Source organism: Lithobates pipiens, unplaced genomic scaffold (genome assembly GCF_037356315.1).
Source record: "Lithobates pipiens isolate NorthernLeopardFrog02 unplaced genomic scaffold, aLitPip1_a1.2 Scaffold_16, whole genome shotgun sequence".
In the NCBI taxonomy this organism is placed as follows: Eukaryota; Metazoa; Chordata; class Amphibia; order Anura; family Ranidae; genus Lithobates; species Lithobates pipiens.
This window is the reverse complement of record NW_027507748.1, coordinates 53,015,477-53,029,046: the sequence shown is the minus strand read 5'-3', so window position 1 is coordinate 53,029,046 and position 13,570 is coordinate 53,015,477. Positions and strand designations below refer to the sequence as shown.

The 13,570-nt window shown below is 40.7% G+C and overlaps 1 protein-coding gene across 1 annotated transcript in view; it reads right to left on the bottom strand.

Annotated features, from left to right (window-relative positions):
- KCNJ6 (potassium inwardly rectifying channel subfamily J member 6) overlaps positions 1 to 13,228 on the bottom strand; it is a 340,573-nt gene extending 327,345 nt beyond the window's left edge. The window contains exon 1 of the mRNA XM_077479905.1: positions 12,886 to 13,228. The gene's annotated coding sequence lies outside the window, so the exon portion shown is untranslated. The remainder of the gene's footprint in view (positions 1 to 12,885) is intronic.
- Positions 13,229 to 13,570: the final 342 nt, after the last annotated feature.

The following is a 13,570-nucleotide window of genomic DNA, read 5'->3' as shown; positions in this document are numbered from 1 at the left end:
CTATGAAGAGTTACCATTTCAATTTTTTCCTGCATTCCACTTTGTCCATAAATCCTCGTCACATGAAAACATTACATTGTAATTGGTATTACGTTTTCTACCGGAAAGCAATGAATACATTTTATTTCAGGCACTACAAGTATGTTTTCTCTAAAGAGCCCATAATGCACATTTCTCTAATCTACACTACTGGCTCATCATTGTCAGGCTAAGGCCTTCTATTGACAGCTTTTGCCTTCACATACAACTCTATAAAAATACAAAACCAGCTTGAAGCAGGTCAGAAGAAGATCATCTAGACCAGCCTTTTTCAAGCAGGGTGCACAGGCACCCTGGGGTACCTTGAGGTCTCTTCAGGGGTGCCTTGGCAAAATGCCTAAAAATTTCCTAAAAATTGTATACAAGGGAGCAGGTGGATGAAGCCTGCCTTTTAGTTACACAAAGCCACAGGCTTTCATTGTACACCATTACGACCTAATGCTGCCAACCTCCTAACATCCAATGACATCATCGTTTGATAAAGTAGAAGTCAGTCGCCTGCATAGCATCCTTGTTTCACCATCCCTTGCCTCTCTCCATCAGCTTTAGGGTTACACTAGCCGAATGATGTAGAAAAACTGAGGAAGAAGAGAAACATTGGACAATACCAGTTTGCATCTTTAATGTTGGGTGTCCTATGTGTGAGGATGCTGCTGCATTCTGTAAAACTATTATAATAGTTTTTTACATTTTCAAATGGGGTGCCTCAAGACTGTCCATAATTTTGGAGGGTGTGTCGAGACTGCCCATCATTTTGGAGGGCGCCTCGAGACTGTCCATAATTTTGAAGGGTGTGGAGACTGTCCATAATTTTGGAGGGTGTCTCGAGATTTCCATAATTGTGGAGGGTGTGTCGAGATTTCCATAATTGTGGAGGGTGTGTCGAGATTTCCATAATTGTGGAGGGTGTGTCGAGATTTCCATAATTTTGGAGGGTATGTGGAGATTTCCATAATTTTGGAGGGTGTGTTGAGATTTCCATAATTGTGGAGGGTGCCTCGAGATTTTCATAATTGTGGAGGGTGCCTCGAGATTTCCATAATTGTGGAGGGTGTCTCGAGATTTCCATAATTTTAAAGGATGCCTTTACTAAAAAAACAAATCTAGACCTGTCAATTAATTTTAAATGATCTCAATAGCATCTTTAACTGGCCATGCACTATACAATTTGCCTTTAGATTTACCAAAACCACATAATTTGAGGTCTAACCTAAACACTTTCAATTTGTAGGTCATCAGGCAGGCCCCTTTACTACACAGTTGTAGATAAAGCTAAAGGAAATGAAATAAGAATATTGTATAATGTATGGCTAGCTTTAATTTGAAGTCATAATGGATCTATCAACACAAGTCAAAAGCTGGTCACCACAGGCCCTAATAGTGAGATAGGGAAGGTAGACCATAGTCAGTGATCCGGGGTGCTTTGACCTCCCTGCTGGTATGATTATGTCAGATTTTTGCATCTCAAAGCAGTACATTGTTTTGCATAGAAATTTGGCGTTTTATTCCAGCAGCTTATTTATTACTTGATACCCGATACCAGATGAGAAGTATAAAAACTCATTGTTAAAACAATTTCGTTAATTCATTAATTTCGTTTAGTTATATTCGTTAACTTCCTTAAATTCGTTTTCGGATTTCGTTTAGTTTTCTACCGAATTTGAAAAATCGGCCACATTCGAAAATATTTCAACCGAATTCAAAAATATTTCTACCGGATTCGAAATGATTTCAACCGCATTCGAAATGATTTCAACATGATTCGAAATTATTTCAACCGCATTCGAAAATATTTTGTGACCCGACTTTAGGGCCATGTATCTCGGGGTCACTTGGTGCTAGAAACGCCAAATTTGGTTATATTGTAGTGCTAGTACTATTGTGTTTGCATACCAAATTTGGGGTTTCTAGCTATAAGTGACCCCGAGATATGTGGCCCAAAATCGGGTCGCAAAATGTCATTCTCTGCTGCAGAAAAGTGCTTGACATATTGCCTATATCTACGGGTCACTTGGTGCTAGGAACCCCAACTTGTGGCAGGTGACGTGGCAAGTGGCCAATCCACAACTTGGTCATGTGGCAGGTCATGTGGCACTTGTGGCAGGTCATGTCGCACTTGTAACACTCGTGGCTGTTCACGTGAAACTCGTGACAAGTCACGTGGCACCCCTGGCAGTTCCCGTGGCACCCGTGGCAGTTCCTGTGACACCCGTGGCAGGTCACGTGGCACCCATGGCAGGTCACGTGGCAAGTGGACAATACACAACTTGTGGCAGTTGATGTGGCAAGTGGACAATACACAACTTGTGGCAGGTGATGTGGCAAGTGGACAATACACAACTTGTGGCAGGTGACGTGGAAAGTGGACAATGACATACAGCATATGTACTTGCCTTAAGATCGACATCCGTGACTTCTTCAATCAGGCATGCTGACAACTTCATTGATGTGATAAATATAAATGAAATAAGGTGTGTGTTTTTTTGCACTGGTACACTGCAAGTATGAGAAGTTGATGTGACAGATATATATAAGTAAGTAACTAACCATCTTCCAAAATTTCTAATTCAAATAGAAAAGATTAGAAAAAAATATAATTTAATAGAATAAAATAGAAAGAATATACAATTCTATACAAAATTCGAATGTCTAAAAAAAAAATTATATATATATATATATATATATATATATATATATATATATATATATATAATATAATTTTTTTTTTGACATTCGAATTTCGTATAGAATGAATTTGAATTTGAATAGAAAAGATTTTAATAGAATATAAAAGAATAGACTTATTCAAAATCTTTTCTATTCAAATTCGAATTCATTCTATACGAAATTCAAATGTCTAAAAAAAAATAAAAAATTATATATATATATATATATATATATATATATATATATATATATATATATATATATATATAATATAATTATTATTTTTTTCGACTTTCGAATTGCGTATAGAATGAATTCGAATTTGAATAGAAAAGATTTTGAATAAGTCTATTCTTTTATATTCTATTAAAATCTTTTCTATTCAAATTCGAATTCATTATATACGCAATTCGAATGTCGGAAAGAAATATATATATATTATAAAACCCCCATCTTCCGAAATTCGAATTTAGTATATAATGATTTCACCAAATCACCAAATTTGGGGTTTCTAGCACCAAGTGACCCTGAGATATGTGGCCCCAAATTTGGGTCACAAAATGTAATTCTCTGCTACAGAAAAGTGCTTGACATATTGTCTATATCAGAGAATGACATTTTGCGACCCGAATTTGGGGCCACATATCTCGGGGGCCACACTCTAGCTGTAAGTGGCAGCCGAGATACATATCTCGGGGTCACTTGGTGCTAGGAACTCCATAACTTTTGGCAGGTGATGTGGCAAGTGGACAGTCCACAACTTGGTCATGTGGCACTTGTGGCAGGTCACGTGGCACCCATGGCCGGTCACGTGGCACCCGTGGCCGGTCACGTGGCACCCGTGGCAGGTCACGTGGCACTCGTGGCCGGTCACGTGGCACCCGTGGCCGGTCAAGTGGCACCCATGGCAGGTCAAGTGGCCAGTCAAGTGGCACCTGTGGCCGGTAACGTGGCACTCGTGGCCGGTCATGTGGCACTCGTGGCAGGTGTCATGGCACTTGTGGCAGGTGTCATGGCAAGTGGACAATACACAACTTGTGGCAGGTAATGTGGCAAGTGGACAATCCCCAACTTGGAGTTCGGGTTAGGTTTAGGGTTGGGGTTAGGGTTTCCCCTTGAAGAATAAGGCTTGGACTCAGTGATAGAATAAAAATAAATAGAAAAATAATATTTTATACTATTCTGTTCAATTGTTTTTCTAGTCTATTCTTTTGTATTCAAATCTTTTCTATTCTAATTCATTCTATAGGAAATGCAAATATATATATATATATATTTTTTTATTCTATTGTGTTATTATTTTATATTCTATTTTACTGTATTCTTTTTTAGAGATCGATTTATATTTTTTCGATTTTTATTCAAATTTGTTTTCAATTTCGATTCGAATTGTTTTCAAATTCGATTAGACTAGAATTGTTTTCGAATTCGATGTCGAATGCATTCGAATTCACTCGTTATATTTCTTTCATATTCGTTGTAATTTGTTATTTTTTTATTCGGACATTCAGATGCATCCGAATGTCCGAAAGATGCAAAATTCAGCCGAATTTCGATTCGTTACGAAACGATTTGCACATGCCTAGTCATCATGGCGGAAAGAGGATGAGGACTGGGATGGGGAGAGAGAGGAATGGATACTGCTGTTTTCTTTTATTTTTTTCTCTATTATTTTTATTTATTTTTATGCCTAAAGAGGTGATACCAGGAGTGGGCTTGGGATAGGTGGGCGGGAATGGGGAGAGAGCTAAAGAAAATGGTATATATCTGTAATGGAAGAATGAGAAGGCAATTTAAGAATGTATATTGTATATTTATAATGTAATTGTATGTTATTGGATAAAATTGTTTGGTGAGAGGTGTATATCACTGTTTTGTAATGACAAAAAATAAAGAATAAAAAAAAAAAAAAAAAAATTTGGCGTTTTATATTGTAGGCCTATAATTCTTAGGAATAACTCACTTAAATCTGTCCAAACCAGAGTCTAGTAGACAACCTGGGTATGATAAAGTTTGAAACACGAAATCATAAATTATAATTTAATAAATAACTATAAATATTAATAATAATAATAATAATGAATTGTATTCAATAATGTAATCAGATCAAAAACACAGAAATTTGCACAGTTGCAGAATTGTCGCTTTCACAATTTGTCATCAGACAAAAGTGTCTGATGACAAATTTCCCCACAAATCACTATCGCTCAATTTTGCAAGTGATTCTAATTTATTATCGCTGTTTATTTGCTGGTCAAAAAACGCTTTTGACTTAAAGGGACGCTTTTTGGATGCCATGGACTTTCTCAAGTCTCCAGGCAGAAATAACAGTATATATAATATATATATAATATGCATGTAATATGCATATGATAGTGCATGCAGGGCACTGGACAGACAAAGCACTAGGGACAAAAGGGAGGTAAAATGATTACAGTGCCTTGCGAAAGTATTCAGCCCCCTTGAACTTTTCAACCTTTTGCCACATTTCAGGCTTCAAACATAAAGATATAAAATGTTTATTTTTTGTGAAGAATCACCAACAAGTGGGACACAATTGTGAAGTGGAACAAAATCTATTGGATTTTTGAAACTTTTTTAACTAATAAAAAAATGAAAAGTGGGGCGTGCAAAATTATTCAGCCCCCTTGCGTTAATACTTTGTAGAGCCACCTTTTGCTGCGATTACAGCTGCAAGTCGCTTGGGGTATGTCTCTATCAGTTTTGCACATCGAGAGACTGAAATTCTTGCCCATTCTTCCTTGCAAAACAGCTCAAGCTCAGTGAGGTTGGATGGAGAGCGTTTGTGAACAGCAGTTTTCAGCTCTTTCTACAGATTCTCGATTGGATTCAGGTCTGGACTTTGACTTGGCCATTCTAACACCTGGATACGTTTATTTGTGAACCATTCCTTTGTAGATTTTGCTGTATGTTTGGGATCATTGTCTTGTTGGAAGATAAATCTCCATCCCAGTTTCAGGTCTTTTGCAGACTCCAACAGGTTTTCATCCAGAATGGTCCTGTATTTGGCTGCATCCATCTTCCCCTCAATTTTAACCATCTTCCCTGTCCCTGCTGAAGAAAAGCAGGCCCAAACCATTATGCTGCCACCACCATGTTTGACAGTGGGGATGGTGTGTTGAGGGTGATGAGCTGTGTTGCTTTTACGCCAAACATATTGTTTTGCATTGTGGGCAAAAAGTTGGATTTTGGTTTCATCTGACCAGAGCACCTTCTTCCACATGTTTGGTGTGTCTCCCAGGTGGCTTGTGGCAAACTTTAGACGAGACTTTTTATGGATATCTTTGAGAAATGACTTTCTTCTTGCCACTCTTCCATAAAGGCCAGATTTGTGCAGTGTACGACTGATTGTTGTCCTATGGACAGACTCTCCCACCTCAGTTGTAGTTCTCTGCAGTTCATCCAGAGTGATCATGGGCCTCTTGGCTGCATCTCTGATCCGTCTTCTCCTTGTCTGAGCTGAAAGTTTAGAGGGATGGCCAGGTCTTGGTAGATTTGCAGTGGTCTGATACTCCTTCCATTTCAAAATGATCCCTTGTACAGTGCTCCTTGGGATGTTTAAAGCTTGGGAAATCTTTTTGTATCCAAATCCGGCTTTAAACTTCTCCACAACAGTATTACGGACCTGCCTGGTGTGTTCCTTGGTCTTCATGATGCTCTCTGCGCTTTCAACAGAACCCTGAGACTATCACAGAGCAGGTGCATTTATACAGAGACTTGATTACACACAGGTGGATTCTATTTATCACCATCAGTCATTTAGGACAACATTGGATCATTCAGAGATCCTCGCCGAACTTCTGGAGTGAGTTTTCTGCACTGAAAGTAAAGGGGCCGAATAATTTTGCATGCACCACTTTTCAGTTTTTTATTTGCTTTATTTGCTGCGCTCGGCTCTTTTATATACCTACTCTATGTCCACTTGGATGGTGGGGATAGCACCTGGACTCACGGCGCAGGCGCCGTTCATCCTCAGCTATTTTCGTAATCTGTGTGTGCTGTGTACTGCGCATGCGCAGTACACAGCGGACACTATCCGATGGGGGACCATATATGATAGGACATTGGGAACAAGGCACAAGCAGAAGCTCCAGCACAAGCAGCATAGAGCGCCACAACAGAACGCTGGATAGACTTATTGCTAGTCTAAGCCCTTGTAAACACAGTCGGACATTCTGACAACCAAATCCGTTGAATTTTTTCAGACGGATTTTGTCCGAAACTGTTGCATACACACGGTCGGACAAAGTTGTCGGAAAATCCGATTGTTCAGAACGTGATAACGTTATTTCATTACGACAGGACTACGTTCAGGCTAGTAGCCAATAGCTTTGGTCTAGGAATTTGATCTGACCATGCGTGGCACTTTGTCCGATTAGAATTCTCTACACATGATTGGACAAAGTCCGATCAGATCATGTTGTTGGAAAATTTTATAGCCCAGCTGGAAAACTTGGTCCGTCGGATACTCCGACGGAAACAGTCCGATGGAGCCCACACACTGTCGGATTATCCGACAGCACGGTCCTATCGGACATTGTCCATCGGAATGTCCGACCGTGTGTACAAGGGCTAAGGCACTGGGAATTGTGAGTGAGCATTCTTTATTTTTTTACTGGATATGTATATATTTATTTTACAAACATACTGCGCAATGATAAATATTTCATTCTTATGAGATATCAACATTGGGCATAGAGGATTAAGAAATGTCTAGTGCAGTGATTCTCAACCAGGGTTCCGTGGAACACTAGGGATCCTCCAGAGGTTTCTAGGGGTTCCTTCAGCATTGGGCAATTTCTGCCTCTCAGATAAGTTCCCACTCACACCATTGATCTTTTTAGCCATCTGTAAGGAGGTAATTCTTCCCAATGACCACAAATGTAAGGACCATTCTTCCCACTGACCATCACACTAATGCATCATGAGTTGTAGATTTCTAATTTTTAGCAGGGGTTCCCCAAGACCAGAGAACTATTTCAAGGGTTCCTCTGTGTTGAAAAGGTTGAGAAAGGCTGGTCTAGTGGCTAACTAACTGGAGGAATGCCAGGAGAGTGGCATTGTTATCCCTATATAAACCAAAGGCAAAAAAAAAAAATTCTAGGCTCTGGCGAGTGACCATTTTAGAAGATGGTGGTGGTGGTGGCACAAGAAGTGGTGAAAAGTCATGGTTATGCAGCACAGATGAAATTTGGAGCACAAGAGCACTTTGAATATACATGTCAAATAGCATGAACATTGGAGACTTATGATCTATGTATATGGTTGATAGCTATGATTCCTTTTTTGATTTTACTTTATAAATTTGGCTTTTTTATTTTTATTTTATTTTGACACATTGCACTTTAAAAAAATGAGGTTGACACATAAAAATACAAAAGTTGAAACACCGTATTAGTGGTAATAACATATAAGCACGTATATGGATTATCACAGTCACACCATTTGAACACATTCCTACCCATACATGGTAGAAGATAATTTGACTGCAGCTGATCTACTTTGCATATATTTATTTGTATTAATATATATATTTTTTTTTGCGCCGATGACAGCATTTCACATTTTATACAGTACAGTATGACTGGTGTATAGGACTCTGCCCGGAGTCCCTAGTCCTCCCACATCTCTGTCCATGGTCCTGAACGTGCAGCTCCTTCACAGACAATCATTAACCTCAACATTTCGTTCAACGTCTGCAAAATACTTTGTATACAAAACAAGCAAAGACCGAAACAAATCTACAAAACGAAATGAAATGCCGCTAAGTAACCTACTTAATAGCAAATTATACAGTTTCCATTAACGAGTTTTATCTCATAATTAACCCCTCCCCCGCCAAAGTCTCCATGGCAACAAACAGCTAATGACTTCAGTAACAAGCATAGGTAATAAGGCAAAGAGCAATGTGCTGAGCCTGGGTTCACATCTGTGCCATGCGCAAGCGCACAATGCATTGTTGCATGTTTTTATTTGCGTGGCAGTAGGGCAGCCCATTCGTCGGAATGGGCATCTGGAGGACACTGAAATAGCTTAATAATATTACATTAGGACCCATTAAAAAAACTCAGAGGGGGCATGTGTGCAATGCGTTGTGGCATGTTTTTATTCATGTGGCAGTAGGGCAGCCCATTTATTGGAAAGGACATCTGAAGTGCACCAGAGGCATGGTCCATTTTTTTTTTTTTATTGTGCTGCACAACAATGCATCGTAATACACTATCATGGGTTGTGGTGCAATGCAGCGCACGTGCAATGGCTAGGTGCAATTGGGGCGCCATTAAGAAATAAGGGCATCCCAGTGCGCTATACAGTGTAACGGGATCTGTTCGCATTCCTGCATTGCATTGATTGAATGGAGTGCCTATGGCATATAAATTGCACCAAAGAAGTTCATTCCTAACCAAAAAACACTGGGGAAGATTTACTAAAGCCGGAGAGTGAAAAATCTGGTGCACCCCTGCATGGAAACCAATCAGCTTCCAGGTTTTATTGTCAAAGCTTAAAGTGGTTGTAAACCCACTTTTTGGACTTCTACCTATAGGTAAGCCTAGAATAAGACTTACCTACAGGTAGTGGAAATATCTCCTAAACGTGTGCCGTTTAGGAGATATTTCACTTGTAGTCCACCGAAAATTCCAACGGTGCATGCGCAGGGAAGAAACTAAACTAAGTGCCGTTTCTTCCCTAACCTTTGCCGTTAATCGCGGTTCCCGCGCGCATGCACGGGCGGGAGTGATGTCACGCGGCTCCGGTGAATCACAGAGCCAGAGTCCGCGGCCTGGAAGGAAGAGGGGCCAGAAGATGGATGCTGCCTACACAGGGGACATCGCTGGTTTCTTTTGCAGGTAAGTGCCACATAATGGGCTAGTATGCAATGCATACTAGCCCATTATGCTTTTCAGTTGCAGGCTATACAGCGAGCAAAAGAGGAAGTAAAAACCATCAGGGTTTACTTCCTTTTTAATTGAACAAGCTGAAGTTAGAAGCTGATTGATGCACAGCTGTACCAGATTCTATGTGCTCCAGTTTTAGTAAATCTCTCCCAATGATTCCCTATGAATGCAGTTCACACCAGTGCATTGCATTGAATTGCATTTGCTCAGTGCTGAAAAAAAAGTACAACTTTAGTTCAGTGCAACGTGTTCAAATGCATAAAAACACGCACAAATGCGCATAAAGGCAACACACTGCACAGGAAACAAGGCAACCCCCCCCCCCCAAAAAAAAAAAATGCATGTAAAATGCACGCCAGCGCATTACATTACATTACACATAATGCAACCCACTGCAACACAATGTGCATGGGTGAAACGGATGCGTTGTGGTGTGAATGAGCCCTAATAGGTTACCATACATTTTTGTACACAATAAAATGCGGCATGCAATCACGCATGGCACAGGAAGGCTCGCATTCCTGTTCACATCATTTGAACGTGCTGCCTAATGCATCTTAAGCCACATACACACTATCAGTTTTTCTGCTGAGTTTTTCCTTCAGATTTACCAAAATCATATAATATGAGGTCAAACCTTAGAAGTTTCAATGTGTATGCAATCAGGCAGGCCCTTCTACTACATGGTTTTGGTAAACCTGAAGGAAAAACTCAGCAGAAAAACTGATAGTGTGTATGGCGCTTTAATTGCACCAAAGAAGAGCATGACCACAATGCACAATAATACATTACCCTACATTGTGGTGCAATGCACACATGTGCAATGGCTAGATGCGTTGGGGCACTATGAGGAAGTAATAGCATCGCAACACACAATAATACATTATCATACACTGTGGTGCCATGCAAGGCATTTGCAATGGTTAGGTGCATTGGGGCACTATTAGGAAGTAATAGAATCATAACGCACAATACAATGTAGCACGTGATCACTCGGTCTCACACGTTGCAGAAATTCTCACATTCTTGATTCAAGTCATTTGAATGGGCTGCCTACCGCATCTTAATTGCACCAAAGAAGCGCATGACCACTTTCTTTCTAAATCACGAGGCACCGAAACGCACAATAGCACATTACCATATGCTGGGGTGCGATGCAACGCATGTGCAATGGCTAGGTGTGTTGGGGCGCTATTAGGAAGTAATAGCATTGCAATGCACAATAATCTATTACCATATATTGGGGTGCGAGGAAACGCTTGTGCAATGGCTAGGTACAATGGGGCACTATTAGATAGTATTAGCATTGCGACGCACAATAATCTATTACCATATATTGGGGTGTGAGGAAATGCATGTTCAATGGCTAGGTACAATGGGGCACTAGTAGATAGTTTTAGCATTGCAACTCACAATAATCTATTACCATATGTCGGGGTGCGATGCAACGCATGTGCAATGACTAGGTACAATGGGGCACTATTAGGTAGTAATAGCATTGCACGTACACTACAATGTAGTACGTGATCACATGACCTCACGCGGTGCAGGAATACACACATTCTTGCTTTAAATCATTTGAATGGGCTGCCTACCGCATCTTATTTGCACCAAAGAATTGCATGAACCTCTTTTCTCTTAAAAAAGTTCCCATGAGTCGTGGTGTTATGCAACTCAGGTGTGTTGGAAATGATGGCAGTGTGACGCACAATACATTGTAATGCCTTGTACACACGGTCGGACTTTCCGACAACAAAATCCGTCAGATTTTTTCCAATGGATTTTGGCCCAAACTTGTCTTGCATACGCACGGTCGCACAAAGTTGTCGGAAAATCCGATCGTTCAGAATTCGGTGACGTAGAACACGTACGACGGGACTATAAACGGGCCGGTAGCCAATAGCTTTTGTCTCGTAATTTATTCTAAACATGCGTGGCACTTTGCCCGTTGGAATTGTCTACACAAGATAGGAATTTAAACAATCGAATTTTGTTGTCGGAAAATTTTAGATCCGGCCCTCAAACTTTGTGTGTCGGAAATTCTGACGGAAAAGGTCCGATGGAGCCCACACGCAATCGGTTTTTCCAACAACGCGATCCGATCGCGTATTTTCCATCAGAGAGTCCGACCGTGTCTACAGGGCATTACACTCGATCTTGCACGCCGATTTTACGCACGCATTCCTGCATCACCGAGATCCGAACAGAGCCTGGAACGCAAAACTACCAATCAAATCTTATCTTCCACTGATCTCCAGCTAAAATCTCATTGGTTGGTTGGGTTGCTCCGGTTTGGGGTATGCATTACCGCATTCAGCATTGCACACAAGCAACAACCACGAAATAATTCCTAGTTGCACTGGGGCTGATTTACTAAAACTGGAGAGTGCAAAAATCTGTTGCAGCTCTACATAGTTACCAATCAGCTTCCAGGTTCTATTGTCAAAGTTTAATTGAGCAAGCTGAAGCTAGAAGCTGATTGGCTACCATGCAGAGCTGCACCAGATTTTGCACTCTCCAGTCTTAGTAAATCCCCCCCATGGTTACATAGTAGATAAGGTTGGAAAAAGACACAGGTCCTTCCAGTTCCACCTAAGTGTGTGTCATCTACACAAGTGACAGTGACAGAGTTAACCAAATAACTGGTCGTCTTTTATAAAAAGTTCACCGCGGTTTCTCTCGAGCAACGCAGAGTCCACGGTGAGATCCGACGAGTCACAAATGTCTTTCCCTTCTGGGGCAACCCCTCCCCCAACTTACATAATAAAATGATATTTAATGATATTATTAACACTCTGCATCCATTGCAACATATTTTTTTTCTTCTTTAATCTCCACTGAACTCTCCGTCGTGCTCAACACAGCGTACGCACGCCAAAGTTGTTTTTCTATTTTTATGTATTTTTTTTGTGCCGATTTAATTGCCCTTTTGCTTATTTTACCCAGCATGCAACTTACTCATTTTCATTACATGGAAACAAATGTTACTTCTTTCTATGGAGAATTATTAAGGCTCAGATGATGTTCTTTTAGTATACAGAAAAAAAATAACTGATGGCTTGGCCAATATATTGCACAATAATAAATAAGATCTGACGCAACCCCAAGGATATAGGATAATATTTAAGTTTTTTTTTTAGCAAGAAATACATACAGGCTCTTGTTATGCAATGGACTTTTCATGCATATTTTTTTGACTTCCTCCAAGGCAAAGAGGGGTCATTGGGGAAGAAGTGTAAGGTAGGTGCTCATTGACAATTACCTTCTTTGGGTGTCTGGGCTCAGATCCTCATGTTGCTCTATAGGGGATGCTGGCTGATGCTGATGCTGATGCTGTTGCTCCAGGTTATAGAAAGAGATGCAAAAAGCCCTGAATCAAAGCTTGTTCTTCCTCAATGGTCCTCCATCCCCATCTCCCAGCATTGCTCCCCCCTTCTTCCAAAATAATTCAACCACCAGTGGGATTCAAGTCCTCGTCAGCTTTGCTGGGCTGCTGGAAACCCCAAAAACCAAGGAGGATCAGGCGGCTGGCGTGCAATAAAAGCCCAGGCAGAGGTAAAAGTGCTGGAAATCAACGTCAGGGAACGTCATGCAATCTGCAGCCTCAATGATTCGGGCTCATTCTGCCTGCGCTGGGGAGAGAGCCGGGGGACCAGGCACTGCCAGCAGCGCCACCTAGCGGCGGAAATGGAGAATGCGGCGATGTGCAGGAGACGTGTAATCCCCCCCTCCAATGCCTGTATATGCGAAACGCTTAATAAGTTGTCACTGAGACCTCGCATGTCACATCGATTAGGGCTGTGTCGCTTTCATCAGCAAGAAAAAAAAGTGACATGCGTCTTTGTGACTTGAGCTGCTTGGATGAGACATACATTAATGAATAAATTACATTCATGAATCATAATAGTCTATTTTTATATAAAAAAAAAACTTTTCATATAATTGGG